The following is a 23,199-nucleotide window of genomic DNA, read 5'->3' on the forward strand; positions in this document are numbered from 1 at the left end:
GACACAAAATGAGCAAATACTTTTGAAAAAACAGGTCTGATAGACTTGTTTGATATGCAGGGTTGCCACAAAACTTCAATTTGTAAAAAGGCAGTATCTGTGAAGCACAATAAAGTGCAATAAAACGAGGTACATCTGTATGTGTCAAGTGAAGCCCAAGGCCTTTTCCTGGACCCTGACCTCCCCTATTCCTGGCCTGCTTTCATCTGTTTTTATATTCAGAAACTAGGGCAGCCTCAGCTTGGTTTCCCAGATTAACTTTGACTTTAGTTCTTTATGCAAAGGACCAGTCAGCACATCTATTCTTTCTTGTGAGCTTTAAGAGGAAAAAGAAACTAAAAAAGGGTCAAACCTTACTTTCCATCTATTTCTCAGAAGGGATAGAGTCAATGTGACAGTATATAAGTGTGTGTGTGTGTGTGTGTGTGTGTGTGTGTGTGTTTGGTAGTGGCATGGAAAGACGGTGAGGTTGTGTTATTTTCTACAGGAGAACAGAAGAGACACCCTAGCTGGAAAGTAACAGTAGAGGCAGATTAACTCCTACGAAAGACAGAAGGTAGAGGGGGCACAGCTTTAAAATCATACTACTCACCACTTCTATCTCCAGATGCCCTGAGGATCAGGAGGGTAGAGCCAGGTTTTTCTGGTGTTCAGTGGTGGAACACTGCTCCACTGCTAAAGCACATCTTACATGAACCCCAGATGGTATCAAATAGTCAAATATACATGTAACTGGAATCCCAGAAGATGAGAGAGAATGGGGCAGAAAAAAAGTATTTTAAAAAATAAAGGCTAAGATTTTTCTTAATTTGATGAAAGACAGAAACTTGCAGATACAAGATTATAAATGAACACCACACAGAATAAACACAAAAAAGTTCACACTGATGTACATCAGAGTCAAATTATTGAAAGCCAAAGCCAAAGAGCAACTCTTGAAAGCAGCAAGAGAAAATAACATATTACACAGAGGAAAAAAATGATCTGCTCAACAGCCAATGGTCATCTGAAACCATGGAGGTCAGAGAGAATGGAAAAACATTATTAAAATGCTGAAACTAAAAAACCCCCCTGGGCTTCCCTGGTGGCGCAGTGGTTAAGAATACACCTGCCGACGCAGGGGACACGGGTTCGAGCCCTGGTCCAGGAAGATCCCACATGCCGCGGAGCAACTAAGCCTGTGAGCCACAACTACTGAGCCTGCGCTCTAGAGCCCACAAACCACAACTACTGAGCCTGCGTGCCACAACTACTGAAGCCTGCGTGCCTAGAGTCCGTGCTCCGCAACAAGAGCCACCGCAATGAGAAGCCCGCGCACTACAACGAAGAGTAGGCCCCACTCGTCGCAACTAGAGAAAGCCTGTGCATAGCAACGAAGACCCAACGCAGCCAAAAATAAATAAATAAATAAATTAAATAAATAAATAAGTAAAAAACTCCCCTGTCAATCCAGAGCTCTATATTCACGGGATATATCATTCAAGTATGAAAGCAAAATAAAAATATTTTCAGATAAAATAAAACTAAAAGGATTTGTAGCCAACAGACCTGCACTATAAAAAACACTAAAAGAAGTTCTTCAGTTAAAGCGAAATATTATCAGATGGAAACTTGGATCATCAGGAAAAAACGAAGCACATCAAAAATAAGTATCTGAGTAAATTAAAAAACTATTTTTTGCCCCTTTTCTCTTAATTTCTTTATAAATTGTTTATAGCACTGTCTTGGGAGATTTATTACTAGTAGAGGTATTACATATGAGCTCCAAGTTCTTCCTACTCTATATTTATCTTATGAGATGCTTAGAGTCTGGAATTGCTTCTGTACTCTACTCTAGCCTCTTTCCATTACTATGAATTTTTATGTGGGTTGACTGGGTAGGAACGGGGTGAAGGACAGAATCTTTGAAAACTAACAGAAATAGAGATTGCTAGAACATAGGATATATATGGTTGGGAGGGAGGATCAGTGCAGGGAAGGAAAACAGATTGAGAGTAAATGCTCCCATGGTAAAAGCTAGGTTACCAGGAACACGCCTTGAATCTATCCTAAATTGTGGCAGAACTTGGGGAAGAGAAATGCAACATACCTACCCCCTACCTAACTTCTCAACCTTCTCACCCTACAATAATTCCTAAACTTCTTTAGACTTGGCAGGTACATCTATATGCCTTAGGTAGTACTTAGTTCCTCCAGGTATCTGATTTCTAGTTGGTGCTGGAGATGAAAAAAAGAGATGGTGGGATTTCGGAAATACTAAGGAGAGAAATTATAGATACAGTTCCAAGGCGTGGAGAGAAGAGGAAGTCAAAGAACTGGGATGGGGGCTTCTCTGGTGGCACAGTGGTTGAGAGTCTGCCTGTCAATGCAGGGGACACGGGTTCGAGCCCTGGTCTGGGAGGATCCCACATGCCGCGGAGCAACTAGGCCCGTGAGCCACAACTACTGAGCCTGCGCGTCTGGAGCCTGTGCTCCGCAACGAGAGGCCGCGATAGTGAGAGGCCCGCGCACCGCGATGAAGAGTGGCCCCCACTTGCCGCAACTAGAGAAAGCCCTCGCACAGAAACGAAGACCCAACACAGCCATAAATAAAAAATAAATAAATAAAATAAAATAAATAAATTAAAAAAAAAAAAGAACTGGGATGGTGGAGGTATCACCTAAGTGAATCATCAATGCTGAAGAGTAGGATAGGATGGACAACCTGGCCTCAGAGCTCTGAATGGAACCCTGGGATATAACTGTTTTAGTGTTTGGGGTACTATAGGCTCCCAGTTGTATTCAGGACCTCAATTTCCATCAGAGGTTCTTAGCTTTTTGGTCTATTTTACGAAGACTTTTTAAATGTTTTTTACTTCTTTATAACCATTCCTTTCTATAAAGTGCATTTTTGTCTTGCCAAGGATTTGGCTCCTCCTTCAGAAAGAAAGAGGACTCAGGCTGAATTGTATCAGGTCCAGAACCCAGAAACACAAATGATGTTGATCAAATGATGGAAGGGAAATGGAGACTGGCTAGCAATCTGCCTATCAGGAATTAAAAATAGGTTTCACCTTACAAGCCAACTCCCTGGAGCACTATGTTGAGAAGGATTCAGAGGCCTGGACTGAAGTATGGGCTCTGAAAGGAATCACAATTAACTGGTGATGTCTGTCATGGGAATGAGACTATGTGCTCCAGAGTGCTATCTCTAGCTTGGGTGGTTTGTTTGCAGACTGATTAGTCCTCAGCAGATAAGGGATAGACTGACTGGTCTCTAGTAGATAAAGGACTTCCTAGGCTAATGCAAAGGAGTCAGGTCTCTCTGTGTCACTGAAGCTCAGGACCTGTCTGTCAGGTCTTGGTCAGGTCCAAACCTAAGAGTTAGGAAAAACACTGAGTGTGAGAGCGGGGAAAAGCCTGTTTATCATCACTGATGTTTGCTAAGTTCCTCACATGAGTTGGTTGACTAGTTCAGATAGGCCTGGGCTTTGGAGTCATGCCTCTCAAGCCAGCCTTGCTACCTTCACATGCCCCAACAGGTAGAATGAAAGCAAGCCACGGGATCATCTGATCTGCACAGATTTCTCCTTTTCCAACAAGTCATGGGGATATGAGTTTTGCACATGGGACCAGCCCCGCCCCTGTCTCTGAAAGCCAACGGGGTCTCGGACCCCCACTCTCTTATGCCCAGAGGAACCACCGACTGACTCCTCTAACCCCAACTAACAAAAAGCCTTTCTCTTGAAGGAGTGCTGTGTCAAGGGCAAGCCCTCCATAAATGGCGGCGACTTGTGTTATCTAGTCTTTTGCGAAGAGACGAGGAGCTGAAAGGGGAGAAAAAAGAGACACTGAATTTGAGCTTCACCTGTCAGGCAGCTATCAGGGCGGGGAAGCACGTCCAGCACCTGCAGACCCGCAGGTCGTGGAGTTCACGGAGAGGTGACTATCTTCTTACTGCTCGGCCAGACTATACGGGGTAGTTGCTCTGCGCGTGGATGAGGGTTGGAAGGCTCCTTTCTTGCCCTTTTTTGTTTGTGATGGAGGAGGGTGAGGAACGCTGCATGGACCACCGCTGGGTACAGTGAGTCCTTCTGCGCTACCTGAGGGAAAGGCCTGCAACACACCCATGAGCAAGGGTGGGAACAACCTCCTCCCGCCCCACTCCCCATTCCAGGGGAATCGAGCCCCCAGGTCGGCGAAGATACTGTAGTGAGTGAGAAGGCTGCTGGGAGAGCGCCACGGGAGGTGCAGCAGGCACGCACCATACACCGTTTGGCCCTTTTCCAAAACTGTGGGGTCTGCGGCGGCGGGAAGAGCACCACCCAGCCTCAACATGTCACCTCGCGGAGGAGGAGCTAGGTGGGTCGGCGCCCCTCCAGGAAGGGCTGCCGCGTCCGGGGCTTCGGGGCTTCCCCGAGGGGAGAGCGGAGCACTAGGACCAGGACCGCGGGGTCCGCTGCCCTGGGGCTCTGGGGGTGAGGAGCCGCGCCCGGGCCAATTTCGGGTTCCCGAGGGTGGGGGAGTCGGTGCCCGGCACCGGGCGGGCAGTCGGCTGCCCGGACCGTCGCCTCCCACCCCGCCCCCCGGCTTCCTGCGGAGGCCGCGGCCGCCATGTTGTTGTGGGGCTGAGGCGGCGCCGCGGAGCCCGGGCGGCCGTGACAGGCTGCGCAACAGGTTCGTTGGCGGCGGCCTGACTACGAAGCGGGCGCGGTGGCGGCGGCGGTGGCGGCTGGGCAGGGTCTCCCGGCGTCCGCCCGCGCCCGCGCCGCTGGTGCCGAGGGGCGCGGGGCCGCGCTTTGACGTGCGGGAGGCGCGGTGGCGCGCCAGGTGGGTGAAGCTGCTGCCGGGCCTGCCGCAGGGCGCGGGGCAGGTGCGGGCGCCGCGGCGTCCGCCGCGGGGAGGCTCGCGGGCCGGGCTGGGAGGCAGCTACGCGCTCCCCACGACGCGGACGGGCCCTCGGGAGCCCGGGCGGCCCCCGAGCTAGGCCCCTGGCGGTCTTGGCGGCGCCGGGCGGAAACCTCCGGCGCCGGGTTCCTGCCCCCGCGGCGGGGCCAGGGCGGACGACGAGGGGCCGGGGCCGGGCTGCCCCTTCTCCACGGCCGAGCCCCGGCCCCCGGCCGCGGCCTCTTCTGGCAGGTGCGGACGCCGCGGCGGGCCGGGGGCGGCGTGGCCCCCTCGCTTTCGGGGTGCGGGCAGAAGAGAGCCAGCCCTGAGGGGCACCCGCATACTTCCTCGGAGCCCCATTTTATTTTCACGGAGTTGGCTTTCCTCCTTGGTAAGGGTTGGTGCGGAATGTCAGGTGAGCCGCATCCCCGTGCGTCAAAGTAGCCCGAGTCACGAGAGGCCAGTGGGCGGATGCTCGGCGTCCACCGCTCACCTTAAACCAAAGTTGGGAAATGTTACAATTTGACTTTGGCGTTATTGACTTCCAGGGTGTACAGGAAGCACGGAGAGATGTAATTTCTTGGACCAGAGTAAAGTTTATTGCTTTTATAATTTTTTTAAAAAAGACGCTTGCATATGCATAGTGAATGGGTAAACCGAGGCTGAAACTGCAGATGGCTTTGCATTTTGTAGAAAGATGCTGTATTTGGATTTATTAATCCTGTGCTTTATCGTCGAATGATTGCTGATGGCAAGTATGCTTCATTTGAAACTTGTGTTATTTAGGAATTAGGAATATTTTAATGGAGCCAACCGCTTTGTGATAGGAATTAAGGTTAACACAAAAATGTTTGCTTTACTAAATGCTCTAGTTTGTTTTTACTAGTGTTTACTTGCTTAACCAGAAATAGGCGAGGTGTGCCTTGAAATTTTATGTTGTCCCAGTCAGCTTAATTTAGGTAGCCTAGACTCTGTAGGTTAAGCCTCTTAAGCCTCTTAAGAAAATTAATTGCCTCTCTCCCTGTGCTTGTTTGCTATGTTGTTAATCAGTGGCAAAACCTAAACGCAATCTAGAAACATCAAGTAAAACCTTTACATAAATTAATAATGACGTCCCTCAGAATTTAAAGATAGTAGCAATTCTGATGTGCTAAGTTTCTTTGGCTGTGCCTACGATTTTCTTGTAATTTCTTTATTTCCCCCAGCTTTATTGAGATATGATTGACATATATCCTTTATTATTTCAAAAGTATGTAAGGTGGAAGTTGTTTTTAAAAGCTTCGTTTAAGGACAAACAGAATTTTGTGTTTTTTTGGAGGACATGGAAAAAATGTGCATGGCTGCTGTTTTAGTGCAGTGTTAATGAGCCTCAGAAAAGCTTGCATTTTATACTTTAATGCACGTAATTGTTCCTTTTGTTTACCTTTATAACGAAAGGTAGAATTGTCTGAGAAAACTTGACCTGTACTGAATTATTGAGCAGGGAGGTACTCTTGTTCAGCACATCTCAAGGGTAAAATCCTGATCTCTCCTGAATATGAGGAAATGTGTTAGGCATGTGCTGGGATTGGAATTACGGTTTTAAAAATTTTTGTATTTTCACAAAATCAGAATAGTAAAAGGAACCTCTATACATCCGTCACCCAAACTCAGCAGCTTTCAAGATCTTCTTTACCCATTTCTTTCTTTCTGCCTTATCTTTATTTTTTAGTTTTTTCACTCTATATACTTATCATATCTCTTTTTTAAAGTGGAAATTTTCTTACGTAACCCTAAGATTTTTATTTTATTGTATCTTTAATACAGAGTTTCACAAATTTCTTTCTAGTTAAGACAAAAAGACCATTATTGGTCATCTCCCTTCTCAGCTACTTTCCTCAGTATTAAAATGTATTTACCATTCTTGTCATTTATTGAGCACTTACTGCCTGCCAGGCCCTGTGCTGTGCTATATAATCATTTGAAGCTCACAAAGACCCTATGAGTAGTTCTTTCCCTCCCATCAAATAGATAAATGAAATGTTAACCTGAAGGTTAACTGACTACTCTAGGTTAACTGAGCTGCTCTAGGTCACTGAGCTAGTAAGTTACAGGAGCCAGGTTGCAAACCAGGATCCTTCTAACTTCAGCACCTGTTCCCTTATCTGGTACACTCATCTTGGTTCAGAAATTAAAACAAAAACAAAAGGTTATTTGGGCATTCAATAAATATTTGTTGAGTAGATGAATGAAAGTACATATTATTCCATCAATAAGTAACTAGCATTTTTATATACTATATTTACTTGTAAAGCATTTATATTAACAAGTTCCAGGAATGATTCAAAATAAACTAATTACATTTCTCAAAATGTGGTATTTTATTACCATACAGCAGTGCATTTGCTTGTTTTTCTTTTTTATATTCTGATCTTTTCAATACCTTATTGTATATATACAATATATACAATATATATATATACAATATATACATATATACATTGTATATATGTGCCACATTTATGGAAAAATGTATGGAATAACTATTTATGAAGAAAAGCTAAAAAATGGCAGATTTTTTTGTGTGTGTTAATTGTTAAAGGTGGATTCCAAGTGTGAAGCAGAAAAATCATATTTAGGATTAGTTCTGTAAAAGAATAGTTCTAAAGATGAAGATGCATCAGAAACGCTGTATCTTTTACTTGAGTTCATTCCTGACTTTTTATCATCCTTTAACTACAGAGCGCAGTGACTAATGTTAGAGTCCTATTGAGTAGAGTGTGCATATAGGTATTGTTGAGAAGGAGGAACTGAACGGGCCTTAAAGGATCTGAAGGCAGAGAGGAAGTGGGGGAGGGGGGAGGAAACTGAGCAGAAATAGAAGTAGGGCAGTGAATACATCAAGAGATAATGTATTTTTACAACTCTAAGAGGGCAGCATATTTCTTTTGCAAATGTATTATTTTGAGAGATTCACTTAAAAATTAATTTCGCAGCTATATCAGGACACTGAATGATTTATTTGTTTGTGAAGCTATTTAGCAGTGGTTATGGTAGACATTTAGGGATCTAATACCAGATGGCAGACATTTAACTTGTTTTACTTAAGCAACAGTTTCATGTTTTCTAGATCCTTTTCTTCACTAATACATATTCATTTTATGTGTTTCAATGAAAATTTTATTTATTTTTATCTTAACTGTGGTAGATAAGAGTACAGGCTTTCAAGTTAAGCCTCCTGCTCCCAACTCCAACACTAAATAGCAACCTTGAGCAACTTATTTTAATTTTCTAAGCTTCTGTTTCCTTATCTGTAAAATGGGGGAAGTAACATTACCAACTCATAGTGCTGTTGTATATAATATAAAGTGCTTAGTACAGTGACTTCTGCTTAGTATATGTGCTTAATAAATGTTACCTGTTATTATTCCAACGTACGTCGATGAGAAATTTCAAAACTAAACTTAGTCTCCTTTTTATTTTTTATTTATTAAAAAAAAATTTTTAACCTAGTAACTGGAAAAGAAATTAGCTTTTTAGGCCTTATTTTTTTTTTAACATCTTTATTGGAGTATAATTGTTTTACAATGGTGTGTTAGTTTCTGCTTTATAACAAAGTGAATCAGCTATACATATACATATATCCCCATATCTCCTCCCTCTAGCGTCTCCCTCCCACCCCTCTAGGTGGTCACAAAGCGCAGAGCTGATCTCCCTGTGCTATGTGGCTGCTTCCCACTAGCTATCTGTTTTACATTTGGTAATGTATATAGTATATCTATGTCCATGCCACTCTCTCACTTCGTCCCAGCTTACCCTTCCCCTTCCCCGTGTCCTCAAGTCCATTCTCTACGTCTGCGTCTTTATTCCTGTTCTGCCCCTAGGTTCTTCAGAACCATTTTTTTGTTTGTTTGTTTTTAGATTTCGTATATATGTGTTAGCATATGGTATTTGTTTTTCTCTTTCTGACTTACTTCACTCTGTATGACAGTCTCTAGGTCCATCCACCTCATTACAAATAACTCAATTTCATTTCTTTTTATGGCTGAGTAATATTCCATTGTATATATGTGCCACATTTTCTTTATCCATTCATCTGTCGATGGACACTTAGGTTGCTTCCATGTCCTGGCTATTGTAAGTAGAGCTGCAGTGAACATTGTGGTACATGTATCTTTTTGAATTATGGTTTTCTCAGGGTATATGCCCAGTAGTGGGATTGCTGGGTCGTATGGTAGTTCTATTTTTAGTCTTTTTTTTTTTTTTTTTTTTTTTTATGGCTGCGTTGGGTCTTCGTTTCTGTGCGAGGGCTTTCTCCAGTTGCGGCAAGTGGGGTCCACTCTTCATCGCGGTGCGTGGGCCTCTCATTATCGCGGCCTCTCTTGTTGCGGAGCACAGGCTCCAGACGCGCAGGCTCAGTAATTGTGGCTCACAGGCCTAGTTGCTCCGCGGCATGTAGGATCCTTCCAGACCAGGGCTCGAACCCGTGTACCCTGCACCGCAGGCAGACTCTCAACCACTGCGCCACCAGGGAAGCCCCTATTTTTAGTCTTTTAAGGAATCTCCATACTGTTCTCCATAGTGGCTGTATCAATTTACATTCCCACCAAGAGTGCAAGAGGGTTCCCTTTTCTCCACACCCTCTCCAGCATTTATTGTTTGTAGATTTTTTGATGATGATTAGCCCTTAATTTTTAATCTTACCATCAAAACATTCCTAAAAGAAGGCTGGAAAATAGAGTAGAATTTAGCCACAATCCCACCTCCCAACAAAGAATCTTCCCTTTTAGTCCCCTTAATTTGGGGTTGGGGGAGAGATGGGGAAACATAGCCTGAAAGAAGAAAATGTTGTATATCTGCAAAAGAAACAACAGCTTTGGATTATTACTTCAAAGTCTTTGAATCCATATGCTTAAATAACTTCTACTTTTCAGTGTGAGGAGTGCTTGGCTAGTGTGAGGTTGATAATGGGAAAGAATGATCAAGGACGGTGGCAGTGTGAAACTGCAGAGTCCACACAGATAAGGACCCAGCAGGGTTTGCTCCGACAGTTAGGAGGACACTGATAACTGTTGCTTTATTGTTTCATTTTTGCTTAAAATACGTATTTGGACACTTTCTTCACCCCCCTACCACTCCTCCTTCACACTAAGAATGACTGCTTAAATAAAATAATTAAGTAGGTCAAGTTAATAAATTTCTCAATTTATGTAACATTAGGTGACTTTAATTTTAGTAAGTATGAGATACTTTTTGGTGAACATAAGTGAGAACTTCAGGATTAATGAAGTTTGCTGAGAATGATGCAGGCTGGGAACACTTGTGTAGCATTCATTCTCTAACTTTGTGGTAAGCCCTAAAAACCGGAATTGTAGAGGAGAAGTCATGGTTAAGACTTGAGATTTAATTTCCCTTACTCTATTCTCCTCACTAGAAACATTTTAGGCTTTCCCTCTGCTAAAATTCCAGTGAAATGCTTAGACAACCTGTGTTGGAAGGCTTTCCCTCACTAACCTCTCCTTTATTCTGGTGTCTGGTCTTCATTCCATAATTCTGATTGGAGTTTTTGCCTTCTTCTTCCAGCATACTAGCTCCTACATCCAGGATCCAGGGTTCCACTGGGTCCTGGAAAGCTAAGTCACTTGGATGATTGAGATGGAAAGAGCCATTTAGGTTAGAGACAGATAACCCAAAACTTTCTGAACACTACTTTTCAATACCTGGGTTTTATAGTCTTTATAACCTGGTGGTAATCCCATTTTGAAAAAGTACATGCTGCAGCCCTCTCTTAAATCCATCTTTGCTATTGCTTTCCTCATTAGGTTGACTTTACCCCATCTTTGTCTTTCCAGGGGCTTCAATGAAAAAAACAACCCCTCTTTCCACATTTTCTGCCACCTGCTTTAACTTTCTTTTCTTTTTTCTCAAACACTGTCTTTCCTCTTTAAAAAGTTAAGCCCAACAGAAATCACTTGTAGTTCTTGGTATTGAATTAATTCTTTCTTTTAGCAAATAATGAGTGTCTACATGCCAGGAACTGGCCCAACCACTGAGAATATAAACAGTGAAAAAAATACACAAAAACCTTGCCCTTGTGCTACTTGTATTCAAGAAGGGGGAGCAGAGACAAAATGTCTAGGAGTTAGAATTTGTTAAGTGCCATGGAGAAAAGTAAGGTAGGAAATGAGGCTAGGGAATGTGTGGGTAGGTGGGTGAGGGTGAATTGAGAGAAGTAAATTGGCCTCATTCAAAATTATTAAGGAATTCAAGATTGGGGAAGGATTATTGTACACATTTTATGAGTAAATTTAATAGTATTTCAGGTCATTGTTATTTAACAGAAATGTTTATCATTTACTCTTTGGTTTGGACCCAGCAGATCTCTTAATATTTCTGTTTTCTAGTAACTTAAGCCAGAAAACAAAAAACAAAAAACCTCAGGCGCAACATGAACCTAGAGCAGAGATTTATCAAATAGTTTAGAATAGATACCTTAATTTGGTTTTTTCTAAAAGTGCTATGTTGTGTTTGTTTTTAAATTCTATAAACTTTTTGTTTGTACCATTTTTATTGTGATGAGTAATATAATGTTCCTTGTGTAAAACTGGAAAGCTACAGGGAAGTTGAAAGAAGAAAATAATAGTCCCTAATTCATATTACCCAGAGAAATGTTCAGTGTTAATATTTTAGTAGATCTCCTTCTAGAAATTTTTCTTTGGGAAAAATGGAATTATATACTCTACTTATATAATCTGCTTTTTAGCTTACTAGCATTTATCAAAAACTATGGTTCTACTTTATTATATATTTATCTACAATATAATTTTTATTGGCTTAATAATATTGCCTTGCTACTACAGTATGTTAATAATGTCTAATATTTATTGTGCATTTACTATATCCTGGTTATCAATACTTTTGAGTCACTTTACATATTTTTGCCCATTTAGTCTTTAGCCTCTCTATCAGAGCTGTTCTTTTATTATTTATTTTACAGCTGAGAAAATTGAGCAAGGACAGGTTTAGTAATTTTCCCAAGATCCCACAGCCAATAAGTGGCAGCCATACGTTATGAACTTAGTCTGACTCTATGTACTGTGCTCATATCATTGTCTCTTATTGGTTCTCTAACATTAAGGTAGTTTATAGTTTTTTTGTTGTTGTTATTTTAAATTGTGCCACAGTTAACATCCTTGTAACCATATCTGTGTTTACGTCTATGATTATTTCCTTAGAATAAATTTCTAGTAGTTGCAGTGGTATTGGATCAAAAGGTATGGACACTTCCTAAGGCCCATGTAAATGTATTGCCAAGTTGTCTTCTAGAAAAACTTGTCAGTACCAAAGTGTTCTCCTACCAGATGTAATCAGTCCTATTCCCCACATCCTCAGAAACACTGGCTTTTTTTTCTTTAATCTAATAATTTGATAGAGACCCTTGTTTTAATTTTTTTTTCTCTGAATATTAATAAGGTTATACTTAAATTTTTTTTTTCTTTGAGAAATATTTGTCTTTGCCCTTTTCTCACTTCTTTGGCATGTTCATCTCTTGGTTATTTCTAAGAATTCTTTATATATTAAGAATATTAACTCTTGCTTATAGGTGTAAATTTTTTTCCAAGTTTGTTCCTTAGTTTTGTAAATTGATTCTTATCAATGATAATGATAATAGCTAACATTTATGTAGTAATCCCCATGTGTAGCACTATTCTAATTCGTTATATTTATTAACTCATTTAATTTTTACAACACCCCTGTGATGTAGGTGCTATTATTAGCTCCATTTACAAAGTCCTCTGACATTATCTTTTAAATTTTCAAACAGTTTTTTCTTCTGTGTCCTTGACCACTTCTGTTCCCAATTCCTAAAAATCTGTTTTCTCTTCCTAGCCTACTGCGTGATACCTATTGTTTAGTTCTTCATTACTCAGTTTAGGAGTCATTTCCTCTGGGATTACTCATCTAACAACTTTCTACTCTCAAGGCAAAGTTAGGTGCCCATCTTCTGTCTTTTCTTTATACCTATAGCACTTAACATGCAGTACTCAATTTTGGTCTTATTCCTCTTGTGTATTCCCTGCGCTTACACATCTTATACAGGTGCTATACCTCTGATGACTCCGTAAAGATTTGTTGATTTGAATTAAAGGTGCTCATGATGATGTTGGTGATACCAAGAAGGAAATCAACCTTCCCAGTATGTAAAATAGAGAAACTTACACTGAGGAAGTAACCTTGGAACTGGGCTTTGAAGGCCATTGGGGAAGGAGGGAGAGAGGGAGGGCCCAGAGACTAAAACTGAGTGAAAACAGATGTGGAAATTCCCCATTCTGGGAACCGAAAGTTATTTAGAGTGATTTTGAGGATTATCAACCTTGCCTCTGGGAAAGCCTGATGAAATAAGTTCTTCTTTCACCCAGCATACCTAGTGTTCAGAATATTTAAATCTTCCTTCTAGATTTCTTCTGCTATGAAACAGGGTTCAGTTTCTCTTCTGACTTCCCCCTTTTTTCAGTGTGAGGGGACAGGGGAAGTTGGAGGGTCCTGGTATAAACTTGGTAAGATCTTGAAATGCCCAGGGAAGTTTGGTGACTTGGTGGGGTAGGCCCACTGGCAGCCTTTGCCAGAAGTAGAAGCCTTGGGCTTGGGGAGAGAAGGAACCCTGCAGCTTTTGTCTTTGGAGACTTGGGTTCCTGCACACCTTTCCCTGGCTGTCAGCGCACTGGATAAGATCTCAACTCCTTTTTTCTCCAGCGTTCATTACGTTTCTGTTCTTCTAGCTTTGATAAGAGACTAAGGGACATTCTCTTGTTCCACGAGCCTAATCTTGAGGTATACTGACTGCTGATCTAGAAGAATAACAAGTGAGCACTTTATATATTAACAACGTAATTTATTTGTCATTTAATTTGATATTTTTTCAAATTCATTTCCTCTTTATGTCTCATCATGTAACTGAAACTATTTTTCATTATGAAAATAATGCATGCTGATTGAAGAAACTTTGTAAAATAGAGGGAAAAAAAGTAGGAGAAAAAAGTTATTCCAAGTCCAGCAACCAATGACAACCATATTTTGGTGTCTCCCATCCACCCTCTCTTTTCTCTTTGTTTTTGCATATATATTTTCGTACATGTTTTACAGTACAACACTGTAGTTAGGAACATGGCTTGTGCTGTCTGGGGTTTTAGTTCCAACTTAGCCTTTCATTAGCTTTGTGAGTGTAACAATCTCACTAAGCCTCAGTTTTCTTTTCTTTAAAAAGTGGAGATTTCATAATAATATTTATCCCTAGAGTTGTTATGAGGATGAAGAGATAATGTATGTTTAGTGTGACCATCTCATAATGACTTTTCAATAAATGTAACAATAATAATCAGACCTGTCTTTTGGTTAGGTCAGCTAGGGCTGCTCTGGGCTGTGCTTGCAGGGAGGGGGGTGGGTCAGGGGTACTGTACCTTTCTTTTCTGAAATAATTAAAATTTAACTTCAAACTATTTTTTTAATATTCTCACGGGGCCTATGAAAATGTTTACACTGAGACCTCCTTTAAAGTGTGATTTATCTTGGGCTAGCCTCACAGTGGGTAAGTGGCCCTGGGCCTCAGACTTCTAGGATGGCCCTGATAATGATGATATCAATAATAATGAGATAACAGTGACAAGTAAAGACCTGAGTGTCAGGCTTGGTATTTGGTAAGTATTCAGTGATTGTTAGCCGCTGTTATTTTTAATAATGATAAATACACATTTATAGTATATCATAAATTGTAAGAGCATAACCAGTTTCCAGGTTATTACATGGTCTAGCTGAAATTGTTTTTTAAAAAATAGGTTATTGAGATATAATTTACATATCATTATGAATTTAAGTGGCAGCATAATACTTGGCTCAGTGTGTTCTCCCATTATTGGATGCTCATATTATTTCTAATTTTTTTTGTGTAGTAACTAATAATAACTGCGGTGAGTGTCATTGTAAGTGAAGTCTTTCCCACATTTATTATTATTTCCTTATGACAGATTTCCAGAAGTGAAATTATTGACTTACAGGATAAGAACGTTGTTAGGATTCTTGCTGTATATTTTCACACTGCCTTCTGAAGAGCTCTACCAGTTTGCACCCCCATGAGTATGTCTGTAGTACTCATCTCTTCTCACGTTTGCTAGCCCTGACTACTGTCTAGTGTCTATTGTTGTGGGGTTTTTTTAAATAAGTTTATAAGGAGAAACAAAAGAAAACTTCATTTGTATTTTCTTGATTATTAGTGATGTTAACATTTATTAGCCAGTTTTATTTCCTCTTTGGAAAATTGTCTTTTATTTGTTTTCATTATTTTAGTAGTTCTCTGTATATTAAAAATAATGGCTGTCATATTTGTTGTGATTTTTTTCCAATTGTATATCTTTTAATTTTGTTTTCAACAGAAGTTTAAAATACTTATATAAATGAATTTTTGCTATTTCCTTTGTGTTTTCTTGCATGGCTTCAAAACTTAGAAAGTTATCTTTATTTCAAAGAGGTGATATTTTACTTGAAGGTGAAGAATCTACCTGAATTTTTTCCCTCTATACTTCTCATTCAAGTAAATAGTTTTGCTTTAATATTTAGTCCTGATATGAGACAGAAGAGAATAGACAAAATAGCCAGCTCCCCCAACCCTCCCCTTACAGCAGTGCAGGCTGAGTCACAAGCTATTCTTAGATGTATTTTCCCCCTTCGTGTGGGTGAATTGTCTTGTTCAGAGTTGTTGACTAATTCTTCTAAAATTGGTTTAATTTAAATCTTTGATATAATTGGAGTGCTAGCTACTTCAGTATTAGTTTACCATTCCAGTTCTTTTTTTGCCCTGTTTATTGGTTGATTCTTTGTGGGCTAAACTTAACATTTATAAAAGTCCAAACTTACAATTTATATTCAGACGTCTTAAACTGAAGATGCTAAGTTGAAGAACTAGAACTAAGAACTAAGTTTGTATAGAACAGTTCTCTTTTTGAAGCTTTTGAGTCTCAACATGCTTTGTGTATTTGGGGTGCTAGCCTCTCGGTAGAAATAGTGGTCACCTTTTACTCAAATATAATCAATATTTGTAAGAAAAACATGTCCTTTTTATTAGTAATTGGTACAACTGTGGTTTGTTATACCAATTCAGTGAAATCAAGCCAACTACAGTAAATCCCCCACATACGAACAAACTCCGTTCTGAGAGCGTGTTCGTAAGTCCAATTTGTTCCTAAGTCCAACAAAATTAGCCTAGGTACCAGACTAACACAATTGGCTATATATTACTGAACTGTAATAGGTTTATAATACTTTTCACACAAATAATACATAAAAAAACAAACAAAAAATGAAGAAAACATGTTTAATGTTACAGTACAGTACCTTGACAAATACAGTAGTACAATACAGCAGCTGGCATACAGGGGCTGGCATCAAGTGAACAGGCAAGAAGAGTTACTGACTGGAGGAGGGAGAGGAGGTGGGAGATAGTAGAGCTGAAGGATCGTCAGCAATAGGAGAAGGAGGGAAAGTTGCAATTTCACCCATGCCTGACGTTGATGGCACAGGTTCTGGTTCCTTGCTGGATTCAGTTCTGTCTACCCTCTTGAAAAAAACGATCCAGTGATGTTTGGGTAGTAGCTCTTTTTTTCTCATCATAGATGACACGGTAGCACTGGATTGCATTCTGAACTGCTGCTGCAACCTTTGTGTACGATTCTACGTTCAGGTCCTGTGCATCAAAAACTAACAGTGCCTCCTCAAATAAAGAAAATCCCCTTGCCATTTCCTGTGTCATGAATCTCTTCGGTTCTTCAGTCACTTCTTCCTCTTGTCGCTCCACTCTCTCAATTATTTTCACTTTTGTTTCCATCGTTATCGCTTGGCGTTTCTTAGCAGTACCAGCTCTGTCAGTGCTGCTTTTACGCTTTTTTCCGGACATGCTGGGCTTGAAATAAAGATACTGTACTACTGAACTCTATACAGTACTGTACAGTAGAGTACACAAAAGCACAACCACTTGTAGAGGATGCACGCACGTGACAGTGTACACCCGACATGTGAACTAACGTGATTGGACATGCGAACACATGTTCGTATCTGAAAGTTTGCAACTTGAAGGTTCATATGTAGGGGGCTGACTGTATTATAGTTGAAAATCATGTTGAAATAATAGTAGTAATAGCCATCATTTATGATCACCTTGTGTGTGCCAGATGCTTTACAGACATGATAGCTGAGCCTTAAAACAGCCTGGCATTATCCACATTTATAGGTTAGGAAATTGAAGCTATGTCATGTGGAAGTCTGCTAAACTAAGAAGTAACTACACTGGGATTAGAACTCGGTTGATCTGCTTTCAAAGTTCAAGTTCCAGACTGTCAACTTGCTTGTCCTCAGTGCAGTTGAAAGGATGCTAATCTCTCAAAGCATTTGTGTTTATTAAAGGATATTTTAGTACCTACCATGTGGCTGACTGCTGAGCACTAGGTATATGAAGATGAAGAGACGTTCACAGGAACTCACAGTCTAATAGAGGTGGGCAGGAATGAAAACAAAGGTTACATTACTAGTTGGTATGTAGTTTAATGGAGATATATACAAGATAAAATGAGAATGTGGCAAAGAAAGCTTTTGTAAGTGGAAGTGTCACTGAGAAGGTAGGTAGTTACACAGATTCAGAGAGGGGGGAATAGGAATAAGATGGGGCAGAGGTGGAGGGGGAAGGTATTCCAAGAGTGGAAAAGTAGGCAGAAGATAAACCCTAAAACACCTTGTATGCCATGTGAAGGAAATTAGATTTTTTTAAAAAAAATCAGCTTTATCGGGATATAATTCATAAACCATAAAATTCACCCTTTTTAAGTTTACAGCTCTGTGGTTTTTATTAGAGTCACAGAATTGCACAAGCATCATCACAAATTTTAGAACATTTTCATCATCCAAAAGAACCCCCTATATCTATTAGCAACCTCTCTCCATTTCCCTCCAATACCCCAAGCTCTAGGGAACCACTAATCTACTTTCTGTCGCTATGAATTTGCCTATTCTGGACACCTCATATAAATGAGAACATAGAATATGTGGTCTTTTGTGACTAGCTTCTTTCACTTACCATAATGTTTTTAAAGTGCATCCATGTTGTAGCATGTATCAGTAATTAGTTCCTTTTTATGGCCAAAGGTTCCATTGTGTGGGTATACCACATTTGTTTATCCATTCATCAGTTGATGGACATTTGGGTTGTTCCCACTTTTGGCTATTATAAATAATGCTGCTGTGATCATTCGTGTACAAGTTTTTATTTATTTATTTATGTGTTTATTTATTTATTTATTTATGGCTGTGTTGGGTCTTCGTTTCTGTGCGAGGGCTTTCTCTAGTTGCGGCGAGCGGGGGCCACTCCTCATCGCGGTGCGCGGGCCTCTCACTATCGCGGCCTCTCTTGTTGCGGAGCACAGGCTCCAGACGCGTAGGCTCAGTAGTTGTGGCGCACGGGCCTAGACGCTCCGCGGCATGTGGGATCTTCCCACCCCAGGGCTCGAACCTGTGTCCCCTGTATTGGCAGGCAGATTCTCAACCACTGCGCCACCAGGGAAGCCCCTCGTGTACAAGTTTTTGTATGGACATAGGTTTATGTTTTCATTTCTCCTGAGTTCATACCTAGGGGTGGAATTGCTGAGTTTTATGGTAACCTATGTTTAACATTTTGAGGAACTGCTAAATTGTTTTTGAAAGCAGCTAAATCATTTTACATTCTCACCAGCAAGGTATGAGGGATCCAATTTAGTAGGAGATTAGATTTTATACTGTTGGTGAGCAGAATCACAGAATCACAGTGGTTGAAAATTATTGGATTCTATTGCTGCGTCCCAGATAAATTCAAGACATATGCTAGGTCAGAAGGCTTTTTCTGATGAATGAAACTAAAATGCAAGTCATTTCCTCAATTCTTGCGGGCTGTTGTTATTCCGTTTCCATAGTCTTCGATTTTTATGTATTCCTATAGGCTACTTATAATCTGAGTTATTAAGGATTACTGAAATTTAGTGTTCATAAACTAAAACTAGTCAATTTCTAGAGCTTCCTGAGGGTTCTTAGTTTTCTTCTAACAAATCTGTTAACTCTACAAAACTTGGGCAGCACTGAATTGAATTGAAAAATTCCTACTATGCACGCCCACACTGATGGATACTATTTTCAGTGCATCCTTGGATTGTCTTGAGTTTGATTTGGTTCCCGTTTCTGCTACTCTTGAATTAACTGTAATTAAAGAATGTTAGATTTAATTTTGTTGACTATTCTGCTCTTGTGTAACTGTTTCATTGCTATAATTTCTTCATCATAAAGTTATTTTTCTACTGGAATATAGGAGCAAGTGGGTAGGTTGGATCTCTTGTTCCACTTAGGTGGGCCATGGTTAGAATAGTTTGAGAATGAATGGACTACATAATTGGACAGATTCTTTTCCACTCTGATATCCCACTCTAATAAATTTTTTAAATGGGTATTAGTGTACATTTAATTAAGGGTCTTAACTATGGAATACATGAATCTCTGAAAGTCCACAGATTGGCTTTGGAAGCCTGAAACCTTTGAAATTGTATGCCACATTTTGTGCATTTGTGTTTTTTCCGAGAGAAACTGGGTTTGCCGAATTTCTTTAAAAAAAAAAAAAAATAGTCCATGACCCCTCAAAATTAAAGAATTCAGATGGGTGAAGAGAATTTGTAAATTTGTGATTTGAAGTATTTGGGGAAAGTGAGACCTTACTTTGGTTAGGTGTTGCTGTTCAGTGATAGATGTTTTCTGGATACACTTTTTTTTAAAGTGTGACTCATTCCATGTTAGAATATCTCTATTTTATTCTTTCCTGGTAATTTTTGTCCCTGTCAGAACTTGGAGTTTGCCTTTAAAGTCCTCATTGCATATTTATTATTTTATATTCACTTTCTTGAATGATTGGGATGTTCTATTTAAGAGTGTTATTTTTGCTGCAGTGATTGCATGCTTTACTTGAAATGTATTGATATTTAAAAAAAGAGTTAATTGGCTTGCCAGAGTAAGAAAATGTATGAATGCTTTTCTATCCATTGGCCACTAGTTTTTCTTTCCTTTACTCTCTTGTTCTGTTTCTGTTTTGGTGGAGATTGGAATTTACCAGTAACCGGTAGAAGCTCTCCCATGTGGGCCCTGCTCTGGTGTGGCATCAGTTTGGATTCAGTCTCTTTAGGCCTCTGCAGTACGGTGTGTGTGGAGTATACTTTTCCTGTTTTAGCACTGGATGTAGCATGGTTGGATTTGAGATGAGATTGGTGATTTCAGTTAAATGTTTTTGGTAAAACAGACTTGTTACTTAATATTGTTTAAAATAGACTAAGAAATTGACAAGGGAGAGGCTCTGGGTGATTGATATTGGCTATAGGGTTAAAAGACGATGTAGTGTAATACCAATATATTTGGTCTTTGTCCCTGATTCCTGGCACAGAGCTCCTAAAACCTTTGGAATTCCCTGAGTGATAGGAAAGCTGCTTTCCATCATACATGAGCTTATGTTAATGAGGTGACTGAGAGGGGCACCCCTAGATAGCCTCAGCATAAGGCTGGACAACCAGAGAGACCTAGAGGATTAGAGGGTGGGAATTTTCAGCCCCACTCACCAACCTTCAGGAAGAGGAGGTAGGTGCTAGAGTTTGAACTGTTTATACACACGCACACACACCCATATATAATTTTTACGTAGTTGTAATCATAGTGTAGATTTTTGTCTACACATTACATGGAAGATTATTTTTTTCTGTGTTGTTTCATAATTTTCATAAGTTTTAATGGCTGTGATGTTTTTATCTAGTAGTAGGCTATGATTTATTAACCATACTCCTGTTCTCAGATGTTTAGGTTGTTTCAAGTTTTTTGCTATTGTAAATAAAACTTATGAATATTATTATTTAGTGAATGTATAATAAACATTTATTATACATTTTCCTCAAGAGGTTTTCTTCTAATTCTTGACATGTGCTAACAATTTTGAATATTTGTATCCTATTCTAGAATTTTGTATTTTTTAGAAAGACATTGTATCATAAAGATTACCTATCTACTGTGGCCTTGAAATTATCATTTGTAAATAGATGCATATTATTCTAAGTTAATAAAACTTTATTTTCTTGTTCCTTTCTCTGTTAGATAAATTACCTTATTTGTATTTTTTTCTACTGTTGATGACACTGTGATATGCATCTTTGCATTCTATTTTCCTCCTTTGGATTATTTTCTTAAGATAAGTTCTTATAAATGGGCCAAGTGGTATTTTGTTTTGGGTGAATGTTGCCAAATTTAAAGGCACATATTTTACCTTAAACCTTCTACTTCTGTGGTATTTGCCTTCTTTAAAAAATTGAAATACTTTTTTTTTTTGGACAGTTTAAAATTTACAGAAAAATTGAGCAGAGTTTCCCATATACCCTTCTACTCGTTATTGATAACTTACATTAGTACAGTACATTTGTTACAATTAATGAACCAATATTGGTACATTATTATTAACTAAAGTCCATGCTTTATTTACTTTTCCTTAGTTTTTACCTAATGTCCTTTTTGTGTTCCAGGACCCCATACCACAGTACATTTAATTGTCCTGGCTCCTTAGGCTCCTCTTGGTTGCGACTGTTACTCAAACTTTACTTGTTTCTGATGACTTTGACAGTTTTGAGGGGTACTGGTTAGGTATATTGTAGTATGCTCTCCTATTGGAATTTGGCTGATGTTTTTGTCATGAGATAAACAATCATGGACCAAGCAGGCAAATGAACCAGATGTATTCATTGCAATATAAATTTACCAAAATGAATATGTTTCTTGTATACCAAAAATATATAAAGCTAGTATGTCATTTTTGCTATAACCATAAAGTACCTAGAAATAAATGAGATAGGAGGAGGGATCTACTGAAGGATGCAAAAATACGCATCTGAGAATAGCGTCAAAAATTATGAAAAAATAGGATAGTGAGTAGAGAAGGATTTGCATATTCGAACACTATGGTAATTAGAACCCTGAGATAGGAGTACACAGGAAGACCCTCAGAACAGAAATATAGGCTGTGAGTAAACTTAGTGTATAAGAAAAGAGATGCATTTTAGATCAATTAGGAAAAGCTAAATTATTTCATAAATGGTCTCAGAAAAAGTGATAGACATCACTAGTGGTGCAAGAGTGGAGAAAGTAATTTAGACTCATATCTGTCTTTCCATTCTAAAATAAAAATCCAGATCAAATATATAAGTTTTGAAAAATATACAGGTACTAGAAGAAAATTTGGGCAATTTTCTGATGTGAGACAGGCCTTTCTTAGCATGATAGCATACTCAGTAGTCATAAAGGAAAAGATTGCCAAAAAGGTATAACAAAGTTGGTACAACAACAAACTGGATAAAAAGTATTTGTAACATGTTACAAGTCTGGGAGACTGAAAGAGTGAAGTGTGAAATAGTCATCTAAGCGAGTGGGAAAGCAAATGGACTAGGGAAACATGGACTTGTCAGGCAGGACGTAGGGTCCACTTGAGTTAGTGCTCAGGAATCTAAAGTAAGACCAGTCAGCAACTTCATTTATATAGTCATGGAATAACTAGAGAGTTGGATTTAGAAAAGACTGAGATTTTGCCAAATCTGTAGTATGTAGCGAGAGAGGAGAGTGAAGTTGAGGGTGTATACAACTAACTGCTTATAATGGTGGACTGTGATATTTAATTTGGGTAAGGAGGGACGTTGGGACATCAGGAAGGGTGTGAGGATATAAGGAAGATTGAGGGACAGTGAAAAGTTGATAAGACCAATAGTTTGTAGGTCCAGGTAGGGTTAAAGAATTGTTGGAGTTAGGAAAGTGGAGAGATGGGGCTGTTGAGATGGTGCTGGTGAAAGGGGCATGGCAGACTTGAAATGGATTACAGAAGAGTACAGTTATTGGTAATAACAAGGCCTAGGGTGTGACCTGGGAGTAGATGGCTAAGATAAGATGGAGGGTAAGATTTTTGAAACAAAGGAGGTCAAAGACTTAGAGGCCAAGATATGGGCAGGATCATCTGTGTGAATATTGACATCACCAAGAATTATTTTGGGAATAATGCTGGAGAGTAGATAGTGAGCTAGGTGTTAAAGCAGTCAAGGAATTACTCTGGTGATTGTAGGGGACAACAGTGAAGGAGGAGAGCCAGTGGTCAAGTCAGATGCATGAAGGTCAAAAGCTGGTTTTCTTTTTCAACTTTTATTATGAAAAATGTCAAACATATGCAAAAGTTTGAAGTACAGTGATCATTTATTTTCTATATTACTTCAGTTAGTAATCTACTTT

The 23,199-nt window shown here is 39.6% G+C and overlaps 1 protein-coding gene across 6 annotated transcripts in view; it reads left to right on the plus strand.

The window, feature by feature from the left end:
- Positions 1–4,198: 4,198 nt before the first annotated feature.
- ITSN2 (intersectin 2) overlaps positions 4,199–23,199 on the plus strand; it is a 162,689-nt gene continuing 143,688 nt past the window's right edge. For 2 of the 6 annotated variants that reach the window (XM_057557877.1, XM_057557882.1), the window contains exon 1: positions 4,664–4,809. The gene's annotated coding sequence lies outside the window, so the exon portion shown is untranslated. The other 4 variants (XM_057557880.1, XM_057557879.1, XM_057557878.1 and 1 more) reach the window with 4 other exon arrangements.

Source organism: Balaenoptera acutorostrata, chromosome 12 (assembly GCF_949987535.1).
Source record: "Balaenoptera acutorostrata chromosome 12, mBalAcu1.1, whole genome shotgun sequence".
NCBI classification, from domain to species: domain Eukaryota; kingdom Metazoa; phylum Chordata; class Mammalia; order Artiodactyla; family Balaenopteridae; genus Balaenoptera; species Balaenoptera acutorostrata.